General features: G+C 33.6%; 1 protein-coding gene across 1 annotated transcript in view; it reads left to right on the forward strand.

Annotated features, from left to right (window-relative positions):
* LOC108726391 (CUGBP Elav-like family member 2) overlaps nucleotides 1–23,963 on the forward strand; it is a 512,320-nt gene that overhangs the window by 411,602 nt on the left and 76,755 nt on the right.

The raw sequence follows: 23,963 nt of genomic DNA on the forward strand, positions 1-23,963 counted from the left end.
GTGTGTGTGTGTGTGTGTGTGTGTGTGTGTGTGTGTGTGTGTGTGTGTGTGTGGTGTGTGTGTGTAATAAAATTTACAATAAATTTTTAACTATTAAAACTTAGATATGTGTAGCAAATTGATTACAAATATAAATTTAATACGAAGAAAGAACCGTAGCGATTATTTTGCAATATGAGTGAATATTATAAAACATAGTTATAATACGTATTACAATATCTGTATTATGAATATGTGCGTTGGCTTCACGATGATTATCTTTCAAACCAAACGCAAGTTTAGTCACCTATGATCACAATGATTGTTGCTGCACGTATCAATATTGTTGACGATAGAAATGTTTAGATAGCTTCAACGTATGCCAAGTACCGAATCAATTGCTAGACGCATTCGCTTAGCTGAATAATGAACGTTTACGCAGATAATTATCCGAGTGCTGATGATTGACCGAATAATGAATATTAATATGGTTGATCGTTCGAATAAATTATTCAAATCATTGTGGCGGTTCGATGAATCTTCGAGTAATCATCAATACAAGTGAATAGTTCATCGCAAACAACGTCTATTTATAGATACTATCGGAATCATGTCTTTCAAGCAATCGACTCTTTTCTTGATCTAGAATAAAATAATGCAATTGCTTCAATATTAAAATCAGAAATCGAGGGTATGACTCTGAAATCTTAATTATATAAAGAATGTAAAATTAAATTATTGACAGAAAGAGCATATCTATAATTATTATCATTATCCTTTTTAGTTTCTATTAGTTTTTATTAGTGCGATAAAAACAACCATTAAAATTACAAGAAAAAGATTCGTAAGCAAATGAATGTAAAATTGCATATTTATAAATGATCATCATTTATCATTACGATGCTATTAAGAGCTAATAATAATTTGTAAAGCTAGAAAATTTATGCATGGTATCAACTGCAAAATGAATGCTGGAGCTTAACAAAATCTGGTATTAAAAATGGCGATTTTAAATAAAATAGAAGGACCATATAGTGTATACAAATGAGGGAATTTGAACAATCTTCTCTCGTCAACGCTAATTGATTTAACTGGAGCAAGGATTAGAGAAAATTTTAAATGACGCACTTTTAAGCTTCTTTCTTTTTCGAATATCCGAAGCTGGCAGGCTCCATTATGAAGCTCTCGATCCTCTTTTCGATTCGAGATAACGTCGTCCTCGCCCGCTTGGAAAAATATTCCGTCAGAAAAGCAGCTTTCCTTTCTTTAGGTTTGGCGTCCCGTCGATTACAGGCGACCGGGGGCCAAAGATATCGTTGGAAGTGAGCCTGTACGATAATTACAGTTTCCCTGGAAACTTTCGATGCAATTACGAGACGTCATTATGAGCATTTAACCGAGCAGGCCTGGCAATTCTGTCCTTCCTATCCTCCCCACTTCCAGCCTATAACTCTCATACACGCGTGCTTATGCCTGAATTTACGAGAATAATTATTATCGATCGAAAGAGCGAAAGGGCGTGTTGAATGTGTGACGATTCCTGCAAAGCCGCGTGCGGATCGTTAATAATGCTCGATATGTTAAATGTGGCTGAACCGTAATATCATTATATTAAATCTATGAAAATCTTTCTTTCTATTAGCAACATGAATTTAACAATGCACAGCAGTTGTTCCTTTAATTATGTATGTATTTATGTAAATTGTGCATATTATACTTTCTAAGAGACTCTCCATGTAATTTATTTAAATCTACCATATAAGCATGATCTTTTTATTACTTTAATAATACATTTTTATATAGCAAATTTCGTTACATTCCTTTGCAGTAGGTACGTAGTATGGTAGTTACAATTAGAGCTTGATTATTATTATTATTATTATTATATTTTACATAAAATGATTAACTCAGCATTTGTATTGTTATAAAACAAACAATTTCTTATAAAACAAAAAGTTTTTGAAATATTACGTTAATAGAATTTTTTATTAATTACGGAAATAATAAATTACTGATTTAGGAATTAAAGCTCTTGTTATACGAATACCAAATTTCTTATACTGAATTTCCGGATACTTTACATATTAATTCCATTTCTTGCGCGTGTACAGCTGAACATGCGAATAATTTGAAATCATCATTGTAAAATATGTTTAAGAAAAAAAAAAAGCTTTATTGACCCATCGAGCGAAGAGAAACAACAAGCTTTTCTTACGCATCGTACGGCGGCAGCATCATCTTGGCATCGCTTCAGATATCTTTTCTTCTGCAGTCAAGTTTAGTGAATCCACATGTAGGGCCCATACATTGCAACACACATACGCATCATATAACTGTATGTACTTTTATAAGTAATAGCTCAATAAATAATTGAGAAAAATTAAAGTAAAATTTTATCTTTTTTTAAAAAAAGGAATAATAAGAATAAGATTAAGATTCACATAAATTTTTGTATAAATAGAGTAAAATAGTAAACAGGCTAGGCTCATTTTCTTATTTTTCTTATTTTTAAAAGAACAGATATTTTTACTTTCATATATTGTGATTACAATACAATAGCTATAAATGCACAATAGTTGCACTACAATAGCATTAAAATCCTTAAGAAACTGACAATACATTATTTCCATCGTATAATATTATAATGTTTTTATAATGTACCTTTTTTATAAATTTCTTTTTTATTTCTTAAAAAACTAACTGCAGTTACATACTATTTAAATTTCTTCCAAAAAACATTTTCCTTTATAGCATTAGCAATACCATATAACATAAAATACTAATTGTAAGTTCTAAATGCAATATTGTAAGTACATAAAAAACACAGTACTATTGTTAAATTTAAATTTTAGAATATAATAAGAGAAATAGAATGAGATGCTATAATAGGATGCATAAAGAATAATGCATAGATGTATAAAAAATAATGTTAGAGATGATTATTTATTATCTTACCCGTTCAGTTTATACATTAAAATACTCCTTATCGATCTACTCACGAAAGTAAGGCCTTGCGCACAATGGAGGAAATATTAGAAACAAGAATAAATATTAAGATTTCAACCTATCAGAAACCGTATATTCCGGTGTAACTAGTATCTGAGGTTGAAATCTTAATATTTATTTCTGTTCCTAATATTTGATATATTGTGCGCAAGTCCTAAAACGCGACGGATTCCATTTGATCTTCCTCGCTTGCAAAGAAGGTCGCGTGCCATGAAAGAGTTCAAATCTGAGACTCTTATGCCGGCTGTTAATTAAGGGGATTAAACAGGAAGTCAAGCAATTGCTCTTCGAGGAAGAGCGCGCGATGGCAATGCTCAATCGAGAATAGAGTGATAGAAAAGAAACTTGGAGAAAGAGGTTTCTCTGATGTAAAAAAAAAAGAGAGAGAAAAAAGAGAACGCAAACAAGGAAGTAGAACGTCCTTGAACGACGCATTAAAAAGAAGGAAAGGGGAGGGAAGAAGAGAAAAAGGGAGAGAGGGGGGAGATGAGGGGGATGAGAAAGAAGGAGAAGGAAGGACAAGAAGGAAGAGAAAAGGAGAATTGCAGAACGACGTTTTCGCAATGAAAAGGGTTGACTGAGTATAAGTGGGTAGCTGAAAGGAGCAAGAGTCGGCGGAACGAGGAGGACGCTCAGGAGGTTGAAAACTCGGAATGGGAGGAGAAGGGGGTAAAGAGATGAAGAGGGAAGCAGTGGTAGGCGGGAGAAGGTAGATAGGGGGCGAATAGAGAACGGCTTGTGCATTTGAAGGAGTTTAGCTTTTCTCGTATCAGATTTCGTTTCCACGAGTGGCGTTGAGTTGAGAGGTCTGTGTTGGCTCGGAGAAATGACTCGAGAGCCCGAAACCTTTCCCCTCTCTTTCTCTTTCTCCCTTATTCTCTTTCTCCGCTCACCGCCAGTTCCTTTAGTCACCCTTTTACAATCTTCCCACCCGACTGCATCAATGCGTTTCGACGCTATCCTTATTTGATGCCCAACGGCAGATTTACTTCGTACAGGAACTAACGAGAGATCCTGTCGTTTCACATGCACGATTCAGGTAGATTTTGGTTTCTATAGTATTGTGATAGTTTTAGGTACAATGGTTTACAATTCAGAACTACACATTTATCTACTGCATAGTGCTCAAAATCGTGTTCAAATGTCACGTTGTACTCAAAATAGTTCGAATATCGTGTTCAGAAAAATATGTTTTATTATTCATTGTAAAAATCCTCGTCTATTTTTGTTCCTTCAATGTCAATTCTATTTCATATATCCCCAAAATTCGTTAAAAAAATATTGCTTGCCACCTTTCCGTTGCGAGTAAAAGTTTCATGCGTGTAAATCTACGTTGCACGAGAAAAAAATATCCACGTCTATAATTGAAATAGCGGAGTACCCCGTGGCGATTTTGCGGCAAAGAAGGGGGAGGAGCACGTCTGGCTCGCAGCCGCGAAATTGGTGGAAAACCGTAGCGAATTTACAAGCATGCATACCGCCCTCGCAACAATGCGTAATATTATTAAAGCGCGGCGGGACGAGAGATATTGGAGCGTTAGTAGGCGAGATACAAATGGAAAATGAAACCATTATACGACGAACGCTTCGTCGCGATCAATGAATACGCGAAAATTGCGGACAGAAAATTCCTTGTAATCGATCGTGTCAACCAATCTTTTGGAAGATCTACAAATTTAAGAATGAGAAATATTGCAGCTTTTATATTGAAATGTAGAGAGGAGAACAGTTTTTTTTAAAGATATCAGTTGTATTTGAATAAACATCAGTTATATTTAAATATATTAAATTTTATATTTTTAATATACTTCTATTACTAATTTAATGTATTTTGTTATACTAACTTTACATTCTTTATTTAGATGAAGTCGTTAGATATATAATATTGAAAAATATATCGACAGGAATTTGAATTATCATTTTAGAAAAACACTTCCTTAAGGTTTTAATAAATTGAAAAAATGTCAAGTATTTTTTATATTTTCACTATTTTTTTCATATTAACACATCACATAGTGATTCTTTTGAAAGATGTAAGAATGACAGAAATATGAACATAATTATTTAATTTACATAACGGACACAATTAGAAATTTTCGAATTTAACATAAAAATAACAATTTCTATAAATATTGGAAATTGTTTTCACTTCCAAAGAACGTTCTAAATAAAAAATAAGCCTGCAAAAACTATTGAGATCAGGATGGAAAAATGAAAAAGACATCCAAGTCAGTGGCGGAAACGAAAGTAGCCTTCCTTCCTTATTCGACGCCGACCAGTCTCGTATCCGTGGAGGGTTCTAAAATATTCAAGATAACCCTGAAGTCAGTTGGCCGGACATTAACGATCAATATCGATGGAATGTCTACTGTGTGTCTAGTAAAATTCGAAATGCACCGACTATATGTTGGGTTTGAAAGAGCCGACTGAGAGAAGGACAAAGAGGAAGCAAGAGGGGAAATTCGATAAACCGCTATGACACACTCGATAATTCACGTTAATAATACAGTCCATTCGCTCGATCGCACATATGCAGATATATGCATGATGCGTGCACAGCTGTATTGTCGCGATAACGCGATGAGTCACGCCGTGACACTTTCCATAAAATAACGGTAATCGATGCAGCCTTTGCGCGAGCATTGCGGTGACTCCGCTTATTTCACGACACCTGCCACATTTGGTGAGGCAATCTTCGAATATCGATATCCTGTACTGTATATTATTTCACGGAAACGAGGAATTAAATTGGACAATCTTACATTAATCTACTAAATCAAGCGACAAAAAAAATGAAAAAAGATATGATTGGATAGTCACCTGGTTATCCACAAAACTTTTATTCAGATTTTATTTTATCATGTGCGGTTAGAAGCAGTTCAAAGTAATTTTATCACTTATCGTTACACTGAAAAAAAGTCTGCTAATAACAATTAAGCCTAGGTAACAGTTACTAATTTTTAGTAAAACAATTTTAATCAGATATTAGGGTTAATGTAACCAAAATCAACAATAAACGTTAATTTTGCTTTTCTAAATATCATCATACTTTTTTAATGATTATTGAATGATTACTATTATTATGTTTAGTAATATTTACTAAATATTGCATCAATACGTTAAATAAAATACATTTGATAGCTATTACCAGACTTTTTTCAATGCACAATGAAACAGTTTTGAAAAATAAAGGAATTAACTATTATATTATCAACCATGAAAATGTATTACAAAATAAAGTTTTATTATTCCTCTATTCATATAACTCTCTCTCTCTCTCTCTCTCTCTCTCTCTCTCTCTCTCTCTCTCTCTCCCTCCCTCTTTCTCTCATTTTTTACGTATTTACATAATATTTGAAATGTTGACTTATAGAAAATTTTATTTACTAACAAATTATTTTATTGTATATGTATAATAACTTTTAAATTGCTAATTTTTAATTAGCATTATAAATTGTACTAGATAAACTACGATATTTAAGTAACATAAAAATTGACCGCTACATTTTCTGCAGTTCAAAGTTATAAGTACAAACTTCAAATTACGAAAAATATGTTTTACGTATATATTAAGCATAAATTATCATCCAATTTTAGTTAATAAACAGTGGCAATTTAATCGTCAATTTTTGATTTATTGACACATGGATTTCATCGGATATGCGATTTAATGAAGCACGACTGCCGGGGCTATTAAATCGGAGGACGTTCACTGTATACAATCAATATATTTCAATTGAAATAATATAACTTTATGACTATGGTACAAATCTACAAACAGAACAGACTCAAGTATTAGCGAGTGCCCAGCAGGTAACCAAAAATAAATCAACTATGTTTGTAAAATAACGGGGACACTGACCGTTTCTATGTCATTTTTGTTTGATGCTTCAAAGATGAAGCAAAGGAGTAAGAAAGGCGATAACATGCGAATGAAAGAAGGCTTGACCCATATTTCCACCTTAAATAATACTAATGGTTTTAGTCAGTCGGTTTCTCAATCGTTGTACCCATCATGTATTTCTGTGCCAAGAAATCGATTTCCACTATCGACTGACATCTGCTATTAGACATTCACTAATAAAGAAATGTGCATTGTAAATACTTAACTCTACTATAAATTAAATTTTGAGTTGATGCTTAAAAAAATATTGCTATTAAAAAAGATTTCATATTGAAAATCAAAAATTTAATGAATTGTAAATTTCCATCACTAAGGAAATGAATTATATTGTTAATTGTCACGATTGCAAAATTTACAACTGAAAGAAAATTTGATAATCTAAAAGCATGAATTAATGAAATTGTTGAAAATGATTACTCTTTGTTGTCGTACATACGTGATATTATACCATACAGCATTCTGCACAAGTTTAATTAATTAATAAACAAAATCAGAAATTTTATATGCATCACAAATTCAGAAATGTGGCAATAATGACTTGATCTCATTGTTCAGTAATCCAAAGGAGGAAAATTGAATCATAAAACGTACTAAGCATCAGAATGAAGATACATGAGATGCGTAAATGTAAAAAAGTCGTAAACTGAATAATTAACTTCTTCATTCCAGCTTTTTATACCTTTCCGTGGCATTCGCGCCTTGGAGAAAAAGATGACGGGCCGAGCGTGTATAATTTGTCGCCAATTAAACGGTTTATCTCGTGTCTTTTCTCTTATTTCTTTCGATCACAGTCTTTCTGCGACGCCGAACGCAATTGTTGGCTCAGAAAAACGGAGTCATCGACCGTCTGGTGCGGGCGCAAAGAACCGGAAGTGCTTCCACTTCGCAGAGGCGAATGTCGTAATCGCATAACGACATCGTATGATTCTCCGAGGCGCTAACGAACACCCTCTATACTCCAACCCTCGACCTGCCATTACCCTGTGCACGCTGCAGTAACAAAAAATAATGGACGTCATTATCGGTCCGAGATAATGGTCGCGGATGAAGAGGAGAAAGGGCAGCAAGTGGAAGAGAAGCGCGAAACGACGATCGACGGATGGATGTGAAGAAAAAAGAAAATGCCGATCGGCGAAAACGCCCATGCCAACGACAATCGCGCTGTTCCTGGGATCGTTTCGATTTTTTGCTAGACTGTGCATTTGAGCTCATCACGAAATTCTCGCTCAACACCGAGTCGAATGAGGAAAAAAGAAACGTCTGTGTGATTTTCAGAATTTGAGATGTATTAGGACAAAATTATTTATTAACTATTTAGTGCATAGTATCATAGAGACTACAAACTCGAAAATATATAAGCTTAAGAAAGAAATTAGTCCATTATTCAAGGTATTCAGCTCGAACACATTTCTGATATTATCATTATACAAAATAATCATATTTTATATATAATTATTTGTAGATATAGTCACACATATCTAAATTAAAAACTTGTATGAATTATAATAAATTTGCTTTCTTATGAAATTAATTATTTTGAACATGTAACTCACACATAATACAGCACATACTCAAACCATATAAAAAAAAAAACATAAATACTTTATTCAAATAAAGCGTATTTTTTATATGATTAAACACTGAATATAATATAATCAACAAATATAATCTTTAGATATTTTTTGATATCGCAAAATAATTTTAAAATAAATAATAGAAAAGGTATTAGAATGGATATGATAGATAATTGTTCAATCATTTCTGCGAGGCATTTAATTAACGCTAATTAATTAATTAATATCAATATGAGTATTGTATTCGCAAATTACCGTATGAATTACCTTTTTTTACTTGAAAACATGCATTTATTTTATTTAAAGTACAGAATACTAAAATTTTTTACAAGCAAGGAATAACAAAAATGTAGGAAAAAATAATGCTTGAGTTTTCAATGCATTAAGAATTAAATATAGGTATATATATCACGAGCAATTTATTTTTCGATAATTTCCATTCCATCAAATAATTTGCACGGCACTCAATGCTTGCACTGCCGAAACAGGAAAAATTATACGTTTAAAAGTTGATTGTCAGTATTTATCATGGAAAGTGGCAACGAGTTGCCCGGCATTCTGGCGGGATTGCAAGACGTAGCGTGAACTTTCGCGAGTTGGTCGGTAGGCGGTCTAACGAGAGAAAAAAAATAAACAAAATGCAGAAAGCAACGAAAAAAGAAACGCAGAAGAATTCGATTTGCGTCGCGGTGCTATGCGGACAGCAACAGCGGGCTCGATTATCGTCACGAAAACGTCGCGCGGCCGCGCGCGTGCGGCCGCGGGCTAAATTGCGTCCCATTTCTCAGCAACTTTTTCAATTTGTCGCGGCTCGGGCAACTAATTACCGGCCAAAATGACTTTTGCCTCACTGCGGATGGTGGCTTTAGCATCCACGATAGCAACGGCCGTGGCGGCGCGGCGGCGTGGCGGCGGCGTTGATGTCGATGTCGATGTCGCGGCATGCTGGGCCGACCGATTTTTCGAAATATGCGATCGTCAACCTTGGTATGACGTATCGCGTGACATGACCACGTGCGAATGGCACATTTGATGCGAAATCAATGAGACAAAAAGAGAGACAGAGAAAGGAAACTCGCGAAGCGACAGTTTGATTACGTCTACTCGGACTTGGCGAGGCCGCGAGCGAATTGAACGGGAGATTTTTACTGGACCGGCACGGCGATAACGCTCGCAGGTGCCGTAACTGTTATCAGTGGAGTCGTTAAATGCGTGGTATTGACGTGCTCGCTTTTTGGAGATTAACGTTTCGCAGTATCGATTTGTACAAAGCCGGCGCTCGTAGGGAAGTTTGTTGATTGCTCGTTACACCCGTGCGAATTGAAAAGAGATGAATGAAAATAATGGAAACATTCCCTCAAAACAAAATATAAGAATATTCTGGTTGAGATAATTTTAAGTAATTTTTTTAGATTTAAATACTTTTTCCAAGACAACTTCTGCTTATGTATTATTTCGCTTTAATTCAAATTTAGGAAATGGTGATAATATTCTCAAAGGTGCACTATATGGCAATATTTATTTTGCACGCTGTTATAACTGCAGTTGTAATTTCATACTGATTTCTCTATGTTCTGTTATTTTTAATGGAATTTCTCTGATACAATTTTACAATAACACGCAAATTGGTTTATTGAAAACATCATCGAAGTATCTTTTGTTTGAATATATGTATAAGGATTTATTTTCTTACTTTTTTAAAATTGAATTTTTATTATTAAACATTGGCAATATTGATATATTTCGAGAAAAAAAAATTTTGCTTTAATTTAAATATTTTATAGATGAATACATAAAATATGATTATACCGTAATAAGAACTCGCGTTGTCTTATAAAATAACTTTTTTATTTGAATATTTTAATTCGGTTTATTTTGGAATAGATGTCTTAAATTTAGTGTATAAATGTTTGATTTTTTTTATCATCACAATAGGTTAAAGATTAATATTGTTAATTAATATAAAAAAAAGGAAACAGAATTAGTATCAGTTTTTTATTTTTTATTATGATTTAAATGTATTTATAGAGGAGAAGATGGTATTATGGCCAGTGTATATATTGTGGCCTCCCTTAATATTTCCACTATTATATAGCGAATCCTAATGATTACTTTATTTTTTATGGAATTATTAGTTCAGTAGCTCACCGTTACACCATGACACCAATATTACCAATACTCAATAACCAGCACTCATTATAACGCATTTTTACTTTCAAGTATTTCGAAACGTTTCTGAGGTACACTTTAGCATTTAATTACACCTATTTCTCTTCATTTTTCTTAAACTTGAGCATATTATCACACGAATATATGTATTTTTGAGTATGTTATTTGCTATTTAAATCTATAGTTTATATTACGTGTACTATTCTTAGTACTGAGATTTTTAGTACTGAGCAGCTTATATGTAGAAGTTATGTGACTGTATACTATATACATTGATTTGCATACATTTTAAAATGTTTTACTGTTTTGTTAATTTTATAACCAAATTAATACTGTTTTCTAAACAAAACCAATATTTTAAGGCTTTTTTTTATGGAAGGCCACATTATCACCTATTTTTTTCTTCGAGTCATTATGCAATGTCTCGCCACATTTTTATTAATAGTATCCTAAGTAATAAATATTTCGTAACTTTGAATCCAGAATCGATTCAACAATCTTAACGAATATAATTATCAACTTTTAAACTTAAATATTGATTAACAACGTTATTGTGTAAAATGTAACTGGAGTACCATAATACCACCTTCTCCTCTAATAATTTCATCCGATAAACTATGTCATAATAAATGAAAGTACAAGTCAAATATTTTCTGTCCAATTTAATTTTAATTTTCAGTATCTATTAAGTATAAAGTGACTTCTACGTGCTTAACTGTTCTAAATCCTTGTAACTAGGATCATAATCAAATTTTTATTGTAACTCGTATTTAAGTGTTGCTCTGTCTGATAATCTAGACGGCAGTAAATAAGATATCTGGAGAAAAGATATAAAGTTTGAAAATAAAGATAAAAAAGTGCTCTCTATTGATGTGCTTTCTATTGATAAATATTTTAATAAATGATTTCGTTTATCTTTTTGATTATAATAAATCGATGTAATTATTATTTGAGTGATCCATAATAAAAATTACGGATTCAAGGGAGTAAAAAAATTCTTTTTTCATTCTTTTTCACATTTTTCTTCATTTGAATTTGTAATTCTTATTACAATTAAATCATTCAAATAATATAATTATACCTATTGGTTTATTTCTACTCAAAGATAGACGAAATTATTTATTGTTGGAAATTATTTATTATTTGTCAGTATAAAGGCAAAAATCACTTACTTCTTTTACCTCCAACTTACTTTTACTTTCAATTTTTATACATTTTTTTTCTAGATATTTAGATATCTATCTAAGTAGGTAGACATCTATTAATATTTTGTTTGGTAATTTTTTAATATCAAAATATTATGACCAAGAAATCGAAATATGTAAAAAACGATCCATTATAATGCGCGAGGATATTTTTAGTAATTTGAAAAATAGTTCTACATTAGCATTAATTCAAGCCACTCGATATCAATGCCGAAAGTTGACATTTTTATCTGTCCAATTGTCCATTTCGATATCACCATTGATAAATCGTAAGGAACAAAAATTTCGCCCCGTTTCCTCGAGATAATTTTTCATTGTGAAAGATTTGTTGTGCCTGGCACGAGATGAACGTCCGTTCTGTCGCATCGCGTCTCCATGCCAAGCTGGACCGCGAGATTTCTTCGCACAAATAGAAAGGAGAGAACCTGCACTCCCGCTAGGCTTTACGTCGTGTAATCTTGGACTGAGTGACACAAAGACAGCAAGTACCGGATAAATTTGCTGGAAAGAAATTGGAAAAAAGAAGATTGTATAAGAGAAAGGAAGGAGAGGTACACACGTGTCTCTGCGTATGAGAATGAACTGGAAACGCGGATAAACCAGAGGTACTTTAAGGAAAAAGAATTGGAGAAATATATCTCTTCATAAATCTTCTACTAAAATTAATCTTCTGAAACCACAAAAATAATACAAAAGACAAGTTGCAAATCAAGATCTAATTACCTCCCAAAAAAATTGTTCTTTAGTGGTGAATAAGTTTAAAATTTGGAATATATTTTTTTATGGATTAGAATCGAAATTGTTATCTATATGTGAACTCAAATCCCAGTCCAATTATGGAACTCAACAATTATTTGAGCCAATTATAGGAATAATTCGGTACGATTACTGAATATTATTGAATGCTTCAAATAATTGCATTAGTAATTTATGACATTATAGCGATCTATAATTGCTACAACAACAATTGATAATTCTATTTCGTTATTGGTCCGTTGACGAATGAAGAGCACTTTACCGACAATTGTTGTTTTTACTGCGCGTTTTTATTTTCCTCGGAAATAGCAGCAACAGCACTCCGCTTCCTTTGTTAGAATTGAATGTAATTTCATAGAAGACACTCTGTTCTTCCTCCTCGATCGATCTCTTAGTTCGCAACTAGGTCAGCAACTTTCCTATAGCGTTCATGTTACGCACGTGTAACAACACGATACAGATAGAAACACGTTAATTTAATTATATATCCGCAGTAAAACAAGTGTTCCCGTGGTTGATTTTGCCTCGATAATTTGCAATTATGTTTCGTGTGCGAACAAAAATTACATAAAATAGTTCCAGACTCAAACATACAAAAAATTATTCTAGACTTAACATATAAAATTAATTCTAGACTTTGTTCTTTAATAAAGTTTCCATCAATTTTACTTGTGTGTTTGCATGCATATGCAGCATTTGTATGTGTATACACTCACACAAGAATAGAGACTTAATTGTAGAATTATTTAATGTTAAAATGAAAGAACGCTGGTGAAGCTTTAGATATGTAAAAACAGTAAAATATTTACTTAACTTTTAATTGATTTCGGCATCAACTCTGGCATTTAAATTAAAGTTTAATTATCAAAATGTTCAAAATTCAAATTTAAAAGAAAATAGCAAAATAATTTTCTTCACAATTCCACTACAGTTCCACTAACTTCCACAGAATTGCTGTTTCAGATATGGCATTCATTAATTCTACATTATCAATGAATTTAACAGATGAATTAATCATAACCGGACACTTATATCTGCTGTCTCAAGTTGAGTTTCGTGAAAATCTCTAATGACCATGAAATCCGTGTAAGCTGCAGCAAATCGAAAACATAGAACGTCCGTATGGAAGTATACTACAATTCCACGATGACAAATGAAACGCTTAAGTCGGATGCAAATGGAAATATACGGGGGATGAAATCGTTTCAGGAGGGGGATTACTTCCGCGCTTATTCGACGAAAAGAGTGGGAGTACCCGCGAGCACAATTCCCGCAAAAATCTGATTCCGAAACAATTAGTCATACGACGATCCACGAATAACCGATTTGTCTCCCGACAAGCGCATACAATTGTGTAACATTTATGTGTGTATGTATGTATGCGCTGTACGTTCCCATCTACCTCGTTGTGACCTCAATCCAATTCCCGGGAGATATTATAACGCGGTGTATTATCCCCGAGTCATCGAATATTCCCGCCGACCACGAAGACCTATCCCACTCGCAGTGGCGACGAAATAAAGAAACAGTGATCTCCCGTGACACGGTGAGACAAATCTTTCTTCCTACCTGGCAGTCGCTCGCGAACCAGCACTTCCCACTGTCTCTCCAGCAGGAAACTTTCAATTTCCGGATATATCGTTCTTGGGCAGCATCGAGTACGCGTGATACAACAACGTCGGCTTTATTGAGTATTTTTCCTTGAGCCTGCAGGCAATCGATCCTTTTTCTTTTCCGTGAAAATCGCTCGATCTTTCATAACTTTTCGATCTCGACATGAATGCAAGACATCCTGTTTGTTTTGCATATATCCGTATAGTCTTCTTTATTATATTAACTTGTTTAACCGTAATATGCTTCTTGATAAAGTATCAACGCCGAGACATCGCTATAAGAGAATTAAGAGAAAATAGGAATATAAATTTCCTTATATTGAAAGAAAAAATGGTTGCAATTACTATAATTTAATTATAATTTATAGTTATTTCGTTGCTAACTATATACATATTTTTAAAATTTTATATATATATATATTTATTATTACTAACATTACAATAGAAATAACTATAAAATGGAACTTTGAACTATAATTATTTTACCATAATTATTTTATTATTTTAATTATATCTACATAATTATTTTTGCAGTATAGTCACAAATACCAAACATTTTTCTCTCAGTGTACGATAAGTTATGATATTACAGTCTCTGTAATATCTTGTGGATCATGTACTGTATTACACGTAACGTGATGTATATAATGTATGCGATATCGTGCGTGTCAAATCGAAGGGAAAGAAGGATGTAAAATTGAATAAATATTGAATAAAACGCCTGCTTGATAAAATGTTCAGTCAACAATGTTTATCCGATAAAAATTTTCAACAAAACATATCCGCCGAAAGAAATATTTCCAAACTAAATATTCCGGTTACCATTTTTTAAACAGCAACATTGTATAAGTCATGTTTATTTGCTGTCATCGTTATTTGACTTTACTGTTTGTATCTATGTATGTATCTAACCTGGTTTATTCTCCATGGAGCTGCATGTATCGATTATGTATATACCAAAAATGATGGGGATTATTAGATTTACGGTAATATGCTATAAAATCTAATATCGCTTAATATACGCGAATGCATTATGATAATTTTCTTTATTTTGTTTGCGAGTCTATCGCTTTACGAATCGTTGCTCATCGAACAATCGAAATACTCCGATCGCGGTAAACAGAAAAAGGAAGATAAAGAAGGCAACGACACATCGCACATGCCGCCGTAAAGATATTTTGTGGACAGTGAAAAAGCGCACGTTTAGGAGATCGGGATGACGAAAGAAAGGCGCGAGGGGTTGATCCGCCGGAATGGGACACCAGAGGGATGACCCGATGGTGCTCGGGGACATACAGGCAGAGGGCGTGTTGCCAACTGCAGTTTCGCAGCAGCGTTCTTCAAATCGATTCCCATTTCCCTGAGAAATGCAGCACGCTGACGGAAACGCCCGCCCATGCTGGATAGAATCGCGGAATGGAAATTGATAGCGCGAGCGCGAAACGAGCTCCTACGAAAGTCATCGCGAAGGTAATCAATTGCAATTGTATTCTGCAAGTGAAAGATTGCGAGTCGTGAACTTCTTGAGTTTTAATATAAGAGTCACGAGAAGTGATGTACAAACGGAGCGCATACGATACCCGCAATACATACGTTCGCACTTACAAAAAAAGAAGAGAAAAAAGAAGTAAAAATCAAAATACTAGCGATAAAGAAAAAGAAAAACATTATATAAAATTGACATACTTACTAACTGATAACACGAGCAAACATTTTAAACAACTAACAAATGCAATAATTGGAACTTTCTTTAATGTGCCTTATAAGTGAGTTAGATCGAATTCGATATGGCATGTATATCTTTCGAAATTTTAGAGATTCGTATTCGTTATTCATTAATTACAATGATTGATAAAGAACTTTTGGTCAAGTAACTCTAATTAGAATAGATGTTTCTTACAATTTTTAACGTGCTGTGAATCCAAATCAGTAAATGAAAATCGTTTTACCACGTCAGGCTTTGAGAAAACTTAAGTTGAAATTCCTCAAAATTTTTTTGTCGATAAGTGTCATTTTGTTTAACTGTTATTTAATCCGTACAAGTCGGGTCACTACTGATCGAGCGATTCTTGTTCGTGCAAGTTTCTTTGAATCTTTCGGTAATTATAAATTATACTACATTTTATTATTTTCCAAAATAAAGTTTCAATATTTATTCTAGAAAGTTGAAAGTATGTTGGTGAATTTTTAGAGATTTTTTGAACCATTCTGACCAAGTAAAAAAAATGGACGGATTCTAGTGACCCATGTTTGAACAGTTGAGGCACCAAATTGTACTTTGTATTGTAAGAGTTAACATTATATCTAAAATCATTCATTTACGAAATAACTGATCAAGCAAGAAGATCGTGGTAATGCACACGTGTACAATCTCGAAATGACTCATGTGTACACAAACTCACATATCGAAGAGAAAGAGGAGAGTCATTTCTTGTTTAAACGTTCTCGCCGATACGTCCCTTCGCACCGAATGGTCATGTCTAAATCGTTGACGAAAACCGGACGATCGTACAATACTGGAGTAAATCTGTAACAAGTAAACAGACGTCAGTCAGGCATAAATGATTACGCGTCGCTCGTGCGCAACGCGCGCACACACCCACGCGCATCAATCACCGCCTGGTTTACCGAATGCTGGCTTGCCAAGTAATTTAATCACTTTTAATGCCCTATTGGTATTCTGGAAAATTCAGCCAATCGACTGCAACGCGCGGCAATCGTTGAACGTTAAATTACATTGTAAGTTCATAATTATAATCGCGCGTAGGAAGATTAGCTGCCGAAATGCGGAGAAAAAGAATCAATTTTTAATTATTTATTTCCATCGATTCAGCAGTTGCGGCAAAATATCACGATATATCTGAAATATCGGTCAACATAATTGTGTCAAAAGTGTGTTAAATTTTATTTTATGAATGATCTTTAGCAAAAAAATCAATCTTTTAATACTTACAATATTCTCTACTCCTAAACATTTTATACAAATCATTAAGATTTCTTATGTTCATTTCAATTTTATTGTAACCCAATAGTGCGAAATATATATATAATGGAGATACACTTACAAAATTAACTATACAAAAATTGATTATAATTTTGTTTAACTCGATATACTGTAGTTCCAAAGTGTGAGTTTCTTTTTTTATCACGAATATAAAAGTACATTTTAAAATAAAAATTTTAATCCTTTTTAATGTCAGATTTTCACGAACGTTTAACAATTGCTATTAAAAAGAATAATTTCAAATAATAAAATTATTCACGTACTACACGTGAATAGGCCAGCCAATGTAAACGTAAGAGTTGTTAAAAAGTTTTTCGCGCACGTGCAGCAAAACCAATAAGAAATCTGGAAAATCCGCTGCAACGGATTCGATTGCACGCGTCACTCATTTCGTGTTAAATTATGGCTCGTAACTATTCTCTACATTTTCTATGAAGAGTAGAGACCATAATTTTTTATTTCTCTCACGGAAGACATAAAGCTTTTATTATACCTACAATTTTCTGGAACACTTCCCTTTGACTAGCTATGGGCACCAAGATTTACGCGACGTACGTCAGAATAGAGCTTTGTTCAAAGATTTGTGACTGGAGTTTGTATCAATTTTGTAGATAACTTGCTATGCGAAACTGCGTAGAAAAACTTTTAAAGTAAGTAAAAATAAAATTGTTCTCGAAATGAATTCTATTTCAAGAATGTCGATATTCAAGCTGTTTTCTTTTTAGTCATACGTTTTAGAAGAAAATAAATTGTATATATAACTCCTATATTTGAACTTTAATCAATAGTTCTATTACATTTATTACATCGCACTTTATTTTAGACATATAAGTGGATTTAAATTCGTTCTGCCAAGTCTGAAGTAAGCGGATTTATTTTCGAATATATCATCCGCAGGTATTTAATTTCCGTTCATTCAATACGAGAGAGAAAGAGTAAAGTCGCAAAAACCAAATGTGTACCGGATCGATCCATCCGAATTTACGAACTACTCGACAAAACGGGTGCATTCGCTAATTTTTCATGAAAAGATGTCAGACATCCCCAGCTTTCCGGACTGACGACTCGACGAAAGCCGGCGACACGCGCGACGGAAATGAAGACGAGATCGTATACCAAGATAAGTCGTGAAAACTCTCAAAAACTCACGGTCACGCCAAATGTTGAAAGAGGCTTCCCTCCCCGAAGAAAACCGCGTAGCGGAAATTGAATGACGACGCGTCGTTTACAACTTGCGCCGGAAACCGTCGGTGTTCGGTCCGGGGTCTCCGGTTGTGATAACGATGACGCCGCCGTCGTGTTGCGATAAAAATTTATGCATTCTCTGCGACTGGCGCTGAAATACGTCTGAGCGATGGCGGCACACAAAATGTGATAATATATCGTTTCCCGTATATGTATTGGTGCACTTGATCGCTCGTAAATAGTGCATCGGTCTTCAAAATCACCTAAGAAGCATTTTCGTAGCTTCAAAACGATTTCGTAACTAATAATTATTAATGTAACGGAAATAAGAATTTGGTTCTCGAGAATTATTAAAATAATACGATGACTTTTTAGGCAGCACCCAAATGATATTCCTTTTTTGTAAATATCAATATATTTATTAATTAATATCATTGATCAGTTAGCAATTAAATTTTAATCTTTATGCTTATAATCTAGTTAATGGTAATATTTAATCAGACAATTTGATTGATTATTCAATAGGTATTTAAATAACTGTTTATAAATAAAGTCTGACAAATGTTTAAATAAATCTCTGTTTTATAAATGCATATATTTATGTTTTCCAATAAACGTGCTGCGTATGATTTATTGTGTATTTTGGCTGAAAATCGTTTTTGTTATTTGTTACAACAGGAAATTTATTTTGGGCTATATATAACGTGCGTGATGTTGCAAAGGGTTAAAAGACCACTTTTTGCAAATGCCTGAATTGATGATCTATAATCTATATTGATGTTTATCTACATCTCCTCGGCAAGTTACATTACCAAACAACCATTATTCATACATTTGATAGGCACGTTTGCTCCTATCATAACATCTACCAACATTTCATTCTTTTTTATTCCAGTATGTCACGCCATTGGCCCTCTCGTATTTCATTCCTCCCTTCATTGAGAACGTTGGTTTTGTTCCTGTCGACCCGCACATCTTTGGTTCAAAAATAGTATCTACTTGTTAATAAAAAATATTAATGTTCCGCCACATGCAGCATTCCAACCTACAGTATAGAATCAATTTTCACTATTCATGAAATACTTGAGCTAATGTTATCATAATTGAGTTTTAAGCGATTGTATTACCAAACATGTTCATACATTTAATGATTATGTCTGTTTTACATAGACAACTTTTTCTGTTTCATTCTTTGTTTTATTATTATCAGTACAATGATAGCAGATAAATTTTAATGTCGGTGAAATAACTGTAAGGCTAATCACAATTTTGTTAATAGTTATGAAACATTTACAAAGTTATCGTTCATACATTTGATGAAATGTGGAATTAAATTAATTTTTCTTTATTCTCTCGAGGATCTTCAGTTATGTTCCCTCGTACTTATCATTTATCTTATTTCTCTTTAATAATTGCAGTAAAATATCAATTCGATTTTTTTTACAAAACAATTTACAAGACAAATTTGCAAGACTCAATAAGTCGGTCATAATATAATAATTATCATAAAATGATTACACAGAAAAAATAATTTTGTTAAGTACATAAAAATTTAAGTAGATACAGATCTAAAAATAATTTTGTTGGACCAATAAAATAATTATGCAGAAAACTCAAACATGATGAGAAATGCTGTGAAAAGTTTTAACATTCTTGCAACCAGCGTGAGCCTTCTATATAATTATTTTGATTATCCAATAAAATTAAATCTGTATTTAATTAAATTTTTAGATACTTCAGCAAAACTGTTCTTTCCGTATATTATTAGGAAGTTTTTGCAATAACGTGAATCCAGATACGGTGAACGCTATTCCTTTTCTTAAATAGTTAAGAAGAAGATAACCTGACCTTAGCGTTCACCGTATCTGGATAAACGGTATTGCAAAAACTCTCTATTATAACAATTGTTGTAATTATTGTTTTACTTATTAATCTTGGTTAATTTTGAAATTAACTTGATCAATTTTTTGTATAAAATCTCTTTGTCAAAATTGAACTACACAGGAATACAGAGAATTAAGCGAAATTCGATTGATGATAAATGACATTGATGAAACTGATCTTGAGAGACAGAATTACCAAACGCGCGTGGCTATAAATTTGATGAGCATGTTTGCTCCCGTCGCGCAAAATCGACCAGAAATTGATCCTTTCTCACTCCAGGTTGCCGCGCCATCGGCGCTCTCGTATTTCATGTTTCCCTTCATTGAGAACATCGGTTTCGCCGTGTCGCGGCGCCCACCCTTCTCGCCAAGCGTCGGTTCGCGCGGATGCACGTGGCGGCCGCATTTTTTTTCTCCCCGCCGCGTCGCGTCGGCTCGCGCGTCGCGTCGTCGCTAAAATCCATGCAGATTTTTCACGAGACTCTCTTCGCTGTGCGCGCGTTCGTCAACCATCGGGAAAAAAAGCATCCCTCCGGCCAGCCACTCTTATGCCCGACGTGGCGGTACGTGAAACGAATTTATAACTGGCGATACGACGGCCGAGCCCTTGAGTCGAATACGTCGATTTTAATACCCGCTACCTACGCCGCGCATCCCAGCCACCCCGCCTACACGCCCTTGTCACTTTCGGCGACCCCTCGAATGTCAAAGCGCACCCTGGTCGATCGGCTTTTACCGTGTGGATATTGAATTTATACCGCACAGTCGAGAGATCTGGTGGGAAATATGCGGGCAGGGATGAACAAAAGCAAATTTTTCTTGATCGAGAGTACTATCGCCATTGCCGATAGTATTCAAAGTTGACAATTTTGTATTTTGCAGCATGTATATGAGAGTTTTTCCGTGCGTTAGATAAAAAAGTTCACAGTATGGGATATAAATATTTCTTTGTGTTTTCATATTCCTGATAGTATGAATGCGTGTGCTATCTATGTGCAAATATCTAAAGTCGTGAAACTCAACAAACATGCATTCAAAATAAAAATATCAAACAAATAAAATATTTCATTCTGATAGAATTGAACTTTCTAAAAATATGCAGTGAATATGCATGACTTTTTACATAGAAAATTGTAAATGAAAAAAAAATATTGTATATATTCTTTTGAACTTTCAATTGCAATGTTGTTTGCAAAATTTCTTGACCACCATATCGAATATACAATTAGAGCATAGATAAATATTTTTAAATTTTTACAAGAAACTAAATTTTGTAAATAAAAAGTGCTGATATGCTTATATAAAATTTTCGCAAGTAATAGATAATACACAATTTATTATTGTATATTGCTGAAATAAAACTCGACTATTGTGTACAGGATACAGTTGAAACTGTATAAATATAAAATATATGAAACCGCACTTGTGTGCATCGTATACTCCAGATTCAATAAAATATTCCTGCAAAGCAACAATTTTTATGAAAACAGAATGAATAATTTTAGAAAATAATATAACATTTTTAGTTTATTAATTTCGATCAAAAATGTAAAATGATAAAAGCTTTTGGAAAAATATATCAACTAACAGAAAATATTTATTTTTATAAATACCGATACTTATTCTATATTTTTTAAGCACAACTATTCCTGTTTAAAATTTTATATCCATACAAAACATTTAATTATCTCAAACAGCTCAACAAATATGAATCCTTACATAAATATCATGAAAAGTATTACCAAGCTGATATGAACAAGCAAGCGGTGAAGATTAAAAGTCGCAAAAGTCGGAGTCAGCAAGTGGCGAAAGTACGGACTGCCACTTTTTTGTAATTTTGTCGACGATTAAAGCATAGGAAGGAGATTGGAGTCAAGATGATGGTAGAATTTACGTGACTCAAAGTGAAGACAAGAGAGACTAAAGGAAAGGAAAGGACTAGTAGATCAGGGGAAGAGGTTTTTTTTTTAAACGTGACGCCACGGATAAGAGAGGATGGCGCAACTTTAAATCCAGTCGTCACACTATCCCCCATCCTTACACCAAGATTACAAAAATTACCCTTCGCCGACCTCACAATGGGGTCGAGATTAAAAGTCACGAAGCTAGAGTCAGCAAGTGTCGCGACGCACGGCACCGTTCCTGCAGAAAAGCGGAACTGCTACTTTCGTAGTCCGGACGCGGCTGAGCGAAGAAGGATAAAAGGAGCTTCGGCGTATCCTGGAAATGAGTGAGACGCAAGAATACGTAAGCAGAGGTATAACTTTAAATCGAGTCTTCTCCCTTTGTCTTCCTTTCGAAACGGAAGAGATACACAGACCGTTGAAACCAAACAATTCTACTTTTTTTTTCAATATCTTAAAGAAATGTTGTCAATATATGTAAAGAAGTAGAACATAATAAAAATGATGAATATATAAATGAATTATTAGAAAAATAGTAACGAAAAGAAACAAAAAGAACGAAAAATCGAGTATATTGACAAATCAGAAATTGGAAAGAATTACAAATTTCATCATCATTAATGAGATCTTATTATTCAGAGAACTTTTAATATATTATTTTTTATATAAAAGTGCAAGAGTTCTTGATTAAAAATATTACGATAATAAAAACTATAAATAAATTCATGTAACTTAATATGGTAAATATTTCAAAACAATTATTATCAAAAAATGAAACATTTCTGTAAAATAATATTACCTAAAACAAATCAATTTATATATTATTTTTGCAATAAAAAATATTTGATATTGATTAAATACGATAATTCAGTTTTATAAACTCCATTACAATACAAAACAATTATGTACTATGAATTATAATATACATATACTACTCGTATAATCTAGTATATGTATATTATAATTCATTGTGAGTATTTTAAGAGTTTCTATTAATATAGTTGGATTAAAATTTAGCAAGATAAAAGGTTGATCTCTAACTTATGATGTGGAAAAAGAATTTCTACGAAAGAAAACTTGCATTTCCTAAATGAGGATGGAACGTTGGGAGAAATTCAGGAGTGTAACTCCAACTCGTGCTGGCGGCTCCTTCTTCTACACGAAAACTGTTGAACTTCATTTCTTAGGAAGACTCTAGATTAAAAATCGAGAATTGCAGTCCTTCAGAAGGAGATTGCACGTTCGGAAGACTGAAAGCCGATTATGCTTCACCTAGTTCAGATATTTTATTATTCCAGGGATATCAACGTTTCGGGGAACATTTAGACCCGTAGGATTTCATTTAATTTCTTTGCCGGATATTACGGTATCGTTCCACGCTTTCCCAAATTTCTCACCAATATTCTCGGTGTTTCTCACCGAAATTCACGCTTCTCGAATTACGCGCGCTCGCGCACACGGGGTCTCTATAAAAATCCTATCAAGCAGGTGAAATTTATCGACGGATCAAACCATCCGTCGACTTTAAGCAGGATTGCTATGCACGAAATTACCGAATCGGCCGCAATATAAAGGTACGATGCGGAAGATACTAAACCCAAACGTGCCACGCGCTTAGCATAGATATGAATTTCAAGCTGGCTCTCACAGTGCGATACGAGAAATTCTTTCGCGTCCGGAGTATCGAGGAGATTCGCAAATAGAATATTCTGAATTCACTCGCAACAAGATAGCGCGCACCCCTGAATGGGATGCTTCGTCTTATCCTTGGACAGAATTCT

The sequence above is a fragment of the Mycetomoellerius zeteki genome, unplaced genomic scaffold (assembly GCF_001594055.1).
Source record: "Mycetomoellerius zeteki isolate Tzet28-1 unplaced genomic scaffold, Tzet1.0 scaffold415, whole genome shotgun sequence".
Classification (NCBI taxonomy): domain Eukaryota; kingdom Metazoa; phylum Arthropoda; class Insecta; order Hymenoptera; family Formicidae; genus Mycetomoellerius; species Mycetomoellerius zeteki.